Here is a 12,648-nt window from a genome sequence, read left to right on the forward strand (position 1 = left end):
ACTTGTTATAACCACCGGAGGCACAACCATTGCATCACAGCCCTCAGAGCCACACCATATACCAGCGTTTCTAAACCTTTTTTTTCAGTCACGGCACACTTCATGTGTTTATAGGTCTCACCCTCTGGCCTCTGAAGTTGCTAATGTCTTTTTTATTTGGGCCTCACAGTGTTAAAAGTACCCTGTGAGACCCATGGTTGCAAAATTACAAAATCACTTTTAGCCATTTAAAAAAATAATGTTTATAGGGCGGTCAGGTGGCGTAGCGGAGATTGCGCTCGTCACCAACGCAGGATATGCTGGGTTTGAGCCCAGCTCTCGGCGTTGCTACCAGCTTGGCTGGTCGTTCATACTAATACAATTGGCAGTATTAGGGGGTGGGAAGCTGGTGGGTGGGAATCTGGCGTTGTAAACAGCGACGCCTACAGGTCAGGTCTCGGCGCTTGCTCAGCGGGGGCAGGACTTGGTGGAGATAGCGTGCCCTCCCACGCGTTACACTTCACCAATGAGAGTCCTCGCTGCCATGTGAAAAGACGTCACTGGCAGTCGCCACACGTATCAGAGGAAGCGTGCGGTTGGCTTCGGGACGCCCTTGTACCGACTCGTAGGAGAACATGCATACAGCAGCCAGGTAGGGGAGGGGGGGGAATTGGCACGGCGACTAAATTGGGACGGGGAGAAAAACAGAAAATTGGAGAAAGAGAAATAAAAAAATAAAAATAAAAAAATATACTATTTATTTAAAAAAATTTAAGCACATGTAGGCCTATAGTCAATTGGTCCTGTTGTTCAGCCTCAAAATGCTATTTGATAGTAAATGTGTTTATATGTCCCACCCTCTGGCCTCTGAAGTTGCTAATGTCTTTTTAATTTGGGCCTCACAGGGTTAACCTCTTAAGCCCGAGATATACAGTAAAAGTGTATATTTTCAGCATTACGTTTGTTTACCAATTATTTTAACTGTTATTAGTGAAATATAAGATTATAGAAATCTCAGGGCATTGAGTCGGAAACCGGTGCATATTGACAGGAGGAAGTGGCACAGCCAAAAGTGAGTGTAGTCTATTGAAGGAAGAGACTCAGGGCTTTCGAATTTTGAAAAACTACCCTATCCAGCTCACACCAGCCCCTGTCAATCATCTGACTTCTGGATTTACTTTTTAATTTCTCTTATTTTTTGGGATTATCTCCCACAAACCTGAACGTTATTGCCATAAAACAGAACGCAGTTAGTTTCTCTACCTTTCTGTGAACGTCTTGCAAAAAACGGTGTTGCAATACGATGAAAAATGGTGGAGAAATTTACATTATAAAAAATATGGCAGAATTCAGTACTGTATCTACAAAACCTTCTGTTTAATAATCTTCCCTTTATTAATTTGCTTAGATTTTTCAGGTCTGGTCAATTTTAGCATGGTGTTATTCACAGTCAAAGATTAAATAGAATTGATATTCTCCTTTGGTTCATTACAATTTACTCAAGCCTAGTAACAGACACACTATTTCTGATCCATATATGTCCCGAGATTCAGATCCCAAGAACATGCAAATGGACCATTTAAAATAAATGTGTAAATGTTTATTCTACGTCCTTATGGAATGAGTGACAAAAAAAAAAAGTAAAAAAAAATATATATATATATATATATATATATATATAATATATATATATATATATATATATATATTTTTTTTTTTTTATGGATGGAAGAGCCGCACATTGACGGGCAAAGAGCCGCATGCAACTCGCGAGCCGCGGGTTGGCCACCCCTGCTCTAGGAGGTGCCCACATGGCCCTAAATGTCCTGGGCAAGATAAGCGCCAGAACAAGGTTCCTAGCTCGGAAGTACATTTTTCTTAACTTTGACTGCCTAAAAACCCTTGCCTCATGTTTGGTCCAGTGCCATTTCGACTACGCCATCAGCTCATGGTACTGGAGCATAAACAAACCTCTGCAACATAAACTCCAAACAGCACAAAACAAACTAATCAGAGTAGGCCTAAACTCCAGAACCCATATAGGGAGGACTCAATTTACACAACTCCACTGGCTACCAGTGGAGGCCAGAGCTAAACAACTACAGCTAGGGATTGTCCACAAGATTTTAAACAGGAGAGCCCCAACATATTTGAACAACCACCTTGAAATGATTGCACACACACACAACACAAGAGGAAGCCTGATACATGTAGTAAATAAATAGAATTTTTTTATTTGAAGGATAAACCCCTTGAGATATGCTATCTCGTTTTCGAGGGGGTCCTTTAAACACAACAAGGTCAAATGTCATTTAGATATAGAGGTGCAGTGGAGTGGAACAAACTACCACTCAATATTAAGGAAACCGAGAGTGCTGCAGTGTTCAAATCAAGGATAAGGGAGCAGCTGTTTAGCAACCTGCCACTGTAATGTTGGTGCGACGGTATTGTGTATGTATATATATTGTATGTGTTGAACCTCTGGTGAACGATGAGTAATGTCTCTATGCACTTTGTTGATGAAAATAATTATTGTTTTATTATTATTATTATTATTATTATTATTATTGTTTTATTATTATATTATTTATTATTTTATTTTAATTATTTATTATTATTTTATTTTATTTTATTTTATTTTATTTTATTTTATTATATTATTATTCTTATATGCACTAAGAATGCTCAATGCACTTCAGATGCCATAATGCCACTTGAAACCAGTAACAACAGGGACAACGATGGAAATAAGTCCTGGACTTTTCGTTTTATCCCTGACAAGGCAAAGACAAATGTTGATCTGTCAATGTTGTTATGTTTGTTGTTGTCTATAAATAAATCCTAAATCCTAATCCCCAAGCATCACTCCGATTATGCATTCTAGCAGCCTCTAGACTAGGGATGAGTCGCAAGCACAGATGCTCCTTACCGTCTTCTGTCCGTGGTCTGTCAACTGGTCTGTCAACGTGGTTTCATTGCTGGGTTAAGTACTTCTATTCTATTCACATAATATGCTTACTTCATATATCTATTCACATATACTGTATGCTTACCACTTATATCTATTGCTATGTCCGCCCACTACAATCACACAAGCTGTCTAACGCCTGTCCCGTCTCCCTGTCTCCCTGTGAGTTGCTGTCCCGGAGTGTTGACCGGAGTGTCGGACGTCCCGTGATGAAGACTGGGAGGATGCGACCCTCTCTGCCTGCCCTCCTGTCTCCCTGTCTCCGGCGGTCTCGTAGTGGTGACCGGAGTGCTGGACGTCCCGCGATGATGTCGGGGAGGATGCGACCCTCTTTGCGCCGCCCCTGTGCCTCAAATAGATTCGCTATCAGCTCTATCTTTAATCTTTCAAAATGTTCAGTTGCTATCGCTATCAGCTCTATCTTTAATTTTTCAAAATGTTCAGTTGCTATTGCATGCACTCATCTGTGTTTCACTACACACATGAGTGCATGCTTACCACTGTCAGTCTGCAACACTACTATCACCGACATCTAAGAAGGGAGATCCCCCCTTAAATGGCCCTTCTAAGGTTTCTCTCCTCCACACTGCCTGTGGTGCTTTTTTCCCTATTGTTAGGTTTTAGTGAGTTTTTCCTTACCTTCGCGTGGGGTATGTATGGGAGTGTTTGCACTCATTCATTTATTTGTATTTATCTTAAATTTGTTGGACCTTATGGTGTTCTTGTTTTGTTCTTGACTTATTGTTATGTTTCTTCTTGACTTGTTTAAAGAAGACGTGTCTGGCCCATGGGGACATTAACGTGTGTTGTCGGGCTTTACAAATACATTTGATTTGATTTGATTTATGATGAGATGGACAGACTGTTACGACTCAGGTAGACCTGTGTGTTGAACCCAAATGCAGTACAGAGGAAAGGTGCGGAGACGGTAGTTGCTCTTCTCACTTATTTTTTAAACATCAAGAGCGATAATGGTATTATACAAAAGAAAAACAAACTAAATAATAATTAAACAATAATCGAAAACACGGCAGCCACATCTTCCAGGCGTGGAGTGACATGACTCTCCGTAGACAGCTACTCACGGTAACGTTAGATGAAGAACTGACAAATGAGAGAATAAACACAAGGCCATTATAAAGAGAGTCAAACACACAGCAGGGGTCAATCAGCAATCAGGAAAACCTGGAAGAATAGAGAGGGTGAAATACTCCATGGTGGCGCTAGGAGCTTTTACTCCTAGGAGAGAGTAAAAGACTCAAACGTTACAGTATTCCCCACCGACGAACGGCACCTGACGTTAATCTAGGGGCCTCGGGATGCAGTCAACGAAAGTCATCAATAAGACTGTGATCTAAGATATCCATCTGAGGCACCCAGGATTGCTCCTCTACCCTGTACCCCTCCCAATCCACCAAAAACTGAAACCCCCAACCCCTCCGCCTGCAACCCATGATCCTCTGCACAGTGTACTGTAGACCGTCTGTCCATCAAGGATGCGGGCGGAGGAACAGCGGGGAGCGGCGGGGACAAGGGCGAAGTAAGAAAGGGTTTTAAAAGCGAAACGTGAAACGTCAGATGAACCCGCATGGAAGTTGGGAGTAACAACCTGTAGGCCACTGGGTTAACCCGACGAACCACTTTAAAGGGACCCACAAATGGTGGAGCCTGCTACCTGGACTCGACCCGGGGGGAAGATCTTGAGTTGAAAGCCAAACCCTCTGCCCCGGACGGAAAACCGGGGCCGGACGGCGCTTGCGGTTGGCCCGATGCTGAGCCCTAACAGAGGCTTTCCGCAGCGCCGCCCGAACCCGGCTCCAGGTCCTGCAACAGCGAGCCACGTGAGCCTGGACGGAGGGCACCTCTGCCTCCTGCTCCTGCTCGGGAAAAAGGGGAGGTTGAAAGCCATATTGGCATTGGAAAGGCGACAACCCCGTAGAGGAAGAGAGAAGAGTGTTATGAGCATATTCTGCCCACGCCAGCTTCCGACTCCATGTTGCCGGGTTACCGGAGACGTAACACCTCAGAACGCCCTCCAGATCCTGGTTGACGCGCTCCGTCTGCCCGTTAGACAGGGGATGAAACCCAGATGACAGGCTGATGGAGGCGCAGAGACTGGAAGCAAACACTTTCCAGAACCTGGAGGCGAACTGAGGACCCTGGTCAGAGACTATATCTAAAGGAAGCCTGTGAACCCGAAAAACATGCTGCACCACTAGGTCAGCTGTCTCCCGAGCCGTGGGGAGTTTGGGGAGAGGAATGAAGTGAGCCGCTTTGGAGAAGCGGTCCACCACCACCAAAATAGTCGTAAGGCCATTAGAAGGGGGAAGCCCTGAAATAAAATCTAAGGATATGTGTGACCAGTGATGTTTGGGAATGGTAAGAGGACGGAGGAGACCCGCCGGGGAACGCTGAGAGGTCTTGCTGCGCGCACACACCGGGCAGGCTGCCACAAAGGAACGCGTATCCCCCTCTGGTGTGGGCCACCAGAACCTCCTGCGGATGAAATCCAGGGTCCTGGCGGCCCCAGGGTGACCGGTAAGGAAGGAGGTATGCGCCCATTGCAACAGTCGTGAGCATGCAGCCTTGGGCACATACAGCCGCACCGGGGGGCCCCCCAAGGATCAGGTTCCCGTGCCAGTGCCGACCTTACCACCATGTCTATGCCCCATGACACAGGAGCAAGAATAAGAGCCTGGGGAATAATGGGATGGGGTATCTCCTCTCTGTCCATATGATCGAACTGGCGAGAGAATGCTTCAGGTTTGAAGTTTTTTGACCCGGGCCAAAATGAGATGGAGAAGCGGAAGCGTGTGAAGATCGGTCCACATAATAAACGGGTGTGCAGCCCCCTCCAACCACTGTCTCCATTCCTCTAATGCTAGTTTAATGGCCAATCATTCCTAATTCCCCACGTCGTAATTGTGTTCGGCCGAGGACAGACGACGCGGGAAAAAAGCACAAGGATGCACTTTCCTGTCCTTTAAGCATCTCTGAGAGAACACCCCCCCCCCCCCCCCCACCTGTGGCAATGATTCCCTCTCCCGTCCTCGCTCTCGGCAACGGTTGTCCACACGAATGGCAAGGTTGATGACGTCATCCAAACGTTCGGGAAGGTCCCGGGAAGTTAGCTCATCCTGCATCTCTTCCACGAGTCCCTGGACAAAGAGAACGCACACGGTGCCTTCCTGCCAACTCGTCTCTGGGGCCACGATGTGAAACTCAATGGCGTAGTCGGCCACAGAGCGGTTACCTTGTCGACAGGACGTGAGCCGTCCACCTGCCTCGTAGATGGAAATTACCCGGGAGGTATCGAAGACCCTCCGTAACTCCTGGGTAAAGGTATCAACACTAGTACAGACTGCCGAGCCGATCTCCCATTCTGCCGTGGCCCAGGAAAGAGCACGGCCGGTCAGCAGGGTGATAATATACGCTACCTTGGAAAGTTCAGAGGGAAAAGTGAGAGGCTGTAAGCTGAAAACAAGGGAACACTGCGTGATGAACTCTCTGCAGCCCGTTGGAGCTCCACCGTAGCACTCTGGAGGAGGAAGACGCGGCTCTCGAGCCGCCACTCGGATAGGCGGCGGTGTTACCTCCGTTGCTACGGCCGCAGACGCTGCCTCAGCTGCTGTTACCCCTAACACGGCCGCTGATGTAGTGATGTAGCCGTGACCGCCGCCGTCAAAGCTGAAGTGGCTGTTGCTGCTGCCGCTGCTTCTGAAACCTGGTTAACGTGGTGAGGGCCCCCAGGCGACCTAGCTCAACCTCCACCTGCTACTGACGGCGGGTGACTGTGTCCAGCTGAACCTCCTGCGATTTCAGCTCCTTCCGGATTCCATCTGCTGGGTTTATGATGGTCAGTTCTACTGTTTACGACTCAGGTATGTGTGTTGAACCCAAATGCAGTACAGAAGAAAGGTGCGGAGACGGTAGTTGCTCTTCTCACCAAAAACAGTGTTTCCTTTTATTTTTGAAACATCAAGAGCGATACTGGTATTATACAAAAGAAAAACAAACTAAATTATAATTAAACAATAATCAAAAACATGGCAGCCGCATCCTCCAGGCCTGGAGTGAGACGACTCTCCGTAGACAGCTACTCACGGTAACGTTAGATGAAGAACTGACAAATGAGAGAATAAACACAAGGCCATTATATAGAGAGTCAAACACACAGCAGGCGTCAATCAGCAATCAGGACAACCAGGAAGAATAGAGAGGGTGAAATACTCCACGGTGGCGCTAGGAGCTTTTACTATAGGAGAGAGTAAAAGACCCAAACGTTACACAGATATTATTTTTATTTCACAGATATTAATAGTATTATTTGTTAAACACTGATATACACTGCGTCTTACACATTTTAAGCTCTCGCCTTGAATTTTACACTTATGATCTAGGGACAAACTAAATAGTCTACTGTTATGTTTATCTAAGGAAGTGAGATCTGGCCCACCTATAAAACCATCACGCAAAGAAAAAGAAAGGTTCTGTATCACACTAGCTCCCGCTCAGCGTCTCATTGCATATATCTCGCTTCAGCATATATATACTGAATACATTTCAAAATGTACCTTTAAATGCCAGCATTCATCTGGCCACACCCCCATCCGCTTACCTACATAAGCAGGGGTGGTGCCACACACTCATCTCCTTCTCAAATTTCATCACAAGCAACGTGTTGCTCATATGCCCACTTGACGTGGAGAAAAATATTGGCTGACAATGTTTACGAGGAAAGGAAGAACAAGAGATACGTTGACATCATATCTTTATTTTCTCTCTCACTATTTTCGAGAAAATACAGCGATATTGTCTTCGTCACTGGAGTGTCTGGAAGATGGTGATCATTCTAAAATCCTCCACCGGTTTTCGTATTGGGAGCACGCCGCTGCATGCCTCTCAACTGCAGTTCTTTGCTGTGCTGGTTGCGGTAAAACCTTTCAGGACACAGCTGAACTGTAGGACGCGCCGCTGTTGTGAGAACCGGCCCCAGATTAAGGTCTTTTGTTCAGCCTCTTAGGCAACAGCGGAAGACCTTGATCTGAAGCCCATTATAGTTTAACTAGTGGGCCATGACCATTAACACTGGTGATCCCTGTGTTTTCTGGACGAGTGGATGTTTTCTCTGTCATCGTGTAGGCCCCATCTTTCATATCCAAATGAGAGTATTCCCTCACGAGGAAATATGGGCATAGATGTTCGTTAGTGGAAGATCTGTGTTCAAGTCAGCTACAGGCCAGTTTGGTATTGTGCTGGCTCCGTCGGGTGTTGGTAAAATCACCGTTGTAAAACTGTGTTAACATCTTGTTTCTCTTTTCTCTTAAAAAGTGAGGAGGGTTTCAGAACGGCGGCCTGTCTGAGTGAGTGTTATATCATTGTGTACAAGTTCAGGTGATAGCTGCTTAGCTTACGTGCTAGTGGTGGCCTACTGTTAGCCAGTCAGCTGTTAGCTGCGGCGCTAGCCTGCTGTGATCACTAGGTGGCCTACCTGGGCTAGGCTAGGAAACGTTAGCTTGCTGCTATCGGCCCCTCGCGCACCGCCGCGGTTCCCAACTCCCCTCTCCCTCACGGGGAGAGGCGAGGGGGATTCGAAGTCTCCCCTCTGGTCGCGTGCGCCATTCGCTCGCCGTCTCGCGGGCAGGGGGCGGTAGCGCCCCACGGTTAGAGCGGCCGTTACCTTAATGCTACTCTGTTGAACGTGCTTTGATTATAACATGTTTTAAACACTCTTGACTACGACGTCATCTTTGACAGAGGATGTTCGTCGAACCTGCCCTGGGCCAGGACGGCAAGGACTGCGTCAACAAGGGGGACCGTAGCGACGGGATGGAGCGGTGATGCTGCCCAGATCGACAACACAGAACGGCTGTGTTTACTACGGTGCCTTGAGACTGCACTTCAGATGTGAAAATGATCTGGTTTGTTGTGTTGAGAAACATCATGTGTGTTTATATGTACCGTGTACTCACAACTAAGGGGGTTAACTAACCTATAAAGCTATGCTTATTGACAAATGAGTAAAGAATAATTCTCGTGTGGGAAGTCTCTCTGGGGATTCCCGTCTCCTTCCTATGGGAGGGTGGTGGGATGTAAAAATGTGAACAAATTTTACCCCCGGCTGTGTAGACTGGGATACATACTGTTGGTGCTTCCTTCTTTTCTATTAAAAAGAGTTGGAGTTAGGAAGTATCACACCCCTCTTGTCGTTCCCCTGGGCGCCTTGGGGATTCAATGACAGGTCTAAATAGCCTGTTCATTGATGTGGGTGTGTCCCGACGCACGTATAGTGCTAGCTCGGGGTGTTCTGTAAACAGGCGACTGGCTGGCACGCCTTGGTTGCTTGAGGTTAAAACTGCGTTTTTATAAAGCAACTGGGATGGAGGTTTTTCCTCTTCCGACGACCAAATCCGACGACCTGGTTTGGTTATCGACGGATTCTCGTTCATATCTGGGGGATGATGACGGAATGGATCTGAACATATGTAGAGGGGTCTCACGCCCTGGGGGTGGGCCACCGGGCACGGTTCGCCCGAACGTCTGGGTGGCGCCTTCTTTTCATGTTTAAGATCAACACGCATATCTGCCCCTTCTCCTGGAGTAGGCATGCCGGCGTGGTTAGGGCACGGGACTGCTTCTGGTCACGCTGGTCGGGATCAGTTGAACCCGTTGTCCGCCGGGGATGCAGATCTGCTGTTCTGGTACCCTGAGGGACTTGGGCTTTTTTCAGGGGGAAAAATGCCAGGTCGGTCCGGGTGTCACAGGGTTAAGCGCTATGGAGACCCTGGTTGGGTACATTTTTTACTCAGCACTGTCATAATGGCTTACGGCCATGCCAACCTGTACACGCTCGATCTCGTCAGATCTCGGCCGCTACACAGGTTGGTCCTGGTTAGTACTTGGTTGGGAGACCGCCTGGGAATACCAAGTATGGTGTGCTTGGGGCTGGTTCTCCATTCTTTTTCGCTCCTCTCTCACGCATGGCGAAGAGGGGCCTGTTGGGGTGGTATTTGACCTCCTCTGGTGACCCTGTGCTTCCCGTATCGCCGGGCCCGGTCCGAAGTCATGTTTCGTCGACCCGTAGGCCTGGGTTAACCCTTTTTTGAAAACTGAAACACTTGTACTGCGGTATAGCCGGTGTATACCCGCAGGTGTGTTTTGGAGTTTTTTTCTTGAGGGGTTATAGGAACAACCACCGCATTGGGTGACACCAAGGTGGTTGATTCCCTGGTGTGTTGGAGCAGTGTCAACTCCCGGGTTCACCGATTGAGGGTGCCCCTGCACATTCATGACGTCTGCCAATCGTGTCAGCCTTCTCTGCCTCAACCCCTCTGGGTGGGGGCTTTTTAAATGGAGGCTTGGTCATGCAACAACGCCAGCTTACGCCCCTTCCGCCGGTGCGGCTGTGTTCAGCTGTCCCCTCTGGCGCCTGTCTCGTCCGCAGTCTCCAGGCTAGGGTTAACAGCCTGTTGCCTGGTTTTTCCCCAGTGCGCTGCCTGCTTCCGTTGGTTAACCTTTTTTGTGTGCTTACGGCCATGCTGACTGCCTGTTCTGCAGGGTCAGTGTGCCAGGCGGTGTACTATTGGGTCTAGTGGGTCTGGGTCTTCCTTCGCGCTCCGCTGCTACGGCCTTGCCACGGGGTTGGGTTTGCCCTTGACCCCGTGATTCTGGGGGTAGTAACGAGGTTGTTCCCTCTGTTCGTTCCCGGGTGGCATGCGGGTTGTGCGTGTGTGTAGTCGTGGGGTCAAGCCACGGTCTGCTCACCCTGTGCGTTGTGTTGCTTGAGTGCCTCTTCGCACGGTCGGGTCCGTCGCCCTCCCGTGAAGCCCCCAATAGGGGGGGTGCCCTCCATTAGGGGGGGTCGGGGGGGCTCGGTCCTCCCTGATCTGATGGCTGTGGGGGGCCTCAGCGGGGTACATTTGTCGAGCTTCTAGCTCCCGCTCAGCTCCTATTATGCAATGAGACGCTGAGCGGGAGCTAGTGTGATACAGAACGTTAGGTTATGACTATAACCAAGTTCTGTTAACACTAGTGGACGCTCAGCGTCTAGACGCCGCTGCGGCCCTTGATTTTTCATTGTGGTGAAATTTGTTGGGAAGGAGATGAGTGTGTGGCACCACCCCTGCTTATGTAGGTAAGCGGATGGGGGTGTGGCCAGATGAATGCTGGCATTTAAAGGTACATTTAGAAATTTATTCAGTATATGCTGAAGCGAGATATATGCAATGAGACGCTGAGCGTCCACTAGTGTTAACAGAACTTGGTTATAGTCATAACCTAACGTTATTGTGACAGAAAATGCATTTAAGTTGTACTTTCATGTTAGCTCATTTGTAGAAAATGTATTCCAGTAAAATATGTCCAACTATTATAGACACTGTGGGTGGTTACAAATACAATGCAATGCATTATAACGAATGTTATAAAGTTATAATGAAAGGTTTATGTAAAAATAGGAGAAGTAAAAGCACCATACATGCTACTTTTATTGACTTCAGTTCATGCAGGTGGACCAGGTGAGATGGCTGCCACATGGTTCCAAACTCAACAGCTGCGGGCGGTCGGGTGGCGTAGCGGAGATTGCGCTTGTCACCAATGCAAGAGGCTGCGGTCTCGACTCCCGGAGTCAGCATTGCCTGCGGCTTGGGCCGGTCGTCATACTAACTCGTTTGGCTGAGTTAGGGGGAGGGAAGTCGTGGGTGGTAATCTGGCGTTCTGGACAGTGACGCCTACAGGTCAGGTCTGGGCGCCTGCTCAGCGAAAGGCAGGAAATGGTGAAGGCAGCGTGACCTCCCACGCGTTACACTTCACCAATGAGAGTCCTCGCTGCCAGGTGAAAAAAGAGCCACTGGCTGTCTCCGATGAGTCGGAGGAAGCATGTGGTGGATTTCTGGGTTCCCTTGTAGTAGGAGGAACATGCGCACAACAACCAGGTAGGGGAGGGGGGGAATTGGCATAACGATTAAATTGGGATGGGGAGAATTTTTTTTAAATCAGGCGGAGAAAAAGAGGATAAAAAAAACTCAACAGCTGAGATGGGGATTTGTAAATACAAAAAAAATAAAATAAGATAATTAAAAACACAAGTAGAAGTGGAGGATAATTCTGACTGAAACTGTCGGCCAATGAGAAGCTTATATGCAGGGTCATCAGATCCTGTGAGTCCGAGTTGATTGGCCATCACTCCCACACACACACACACACACACACACACACACACACACACACACACGCGCGCGCGCGCGCGTATTGACGTGTAGTCTGCATGGGTTCTCCCAATCATTAGTGTTTTGAACCACCATTTGTTCAAATACGACAGGGTGGCCATTGATCTGCTGTTGATTAAGCCAACTTAACGAGCAGGCAGAGCTACAGTAGGGTCCTCCATTGACCATCTCCTTCTGTGTGTGTCAGACTGTCTGTGTGCATGTGCCTGCGCATGTGTGTGTGTGTGTGTGTGTGTGTGTGTGTGTGTGTGTGTGAATGAATGAATGAATGAATGAATGAAAAGTTTATTAACAGATTGCAGAATGGGTACAGTACAGTACATCTCAATACATACAATTGTTAAGGGGATGCAGACCAGAGAAAGACTTTCGTCTTGTTTCCACCAGGGTCCCCCATTTTCAATTCATCATAACATATATGACATACATGACATACAGATAGACAGTACTGCTACATCTATACATTTATGACAT

Source organism: Notolepis coatsorum (assembly GCF_963971535.1).
Source record: "Notolepis coatsorum genome assembly, chromosome: 4".
NCBI classification, from domain to species: Eukaryota; Metazoa; Chordata; class Actinopteri; order Aulopiformes; family Paralepididae; genus Notolepis; species Notolepis coatsorum.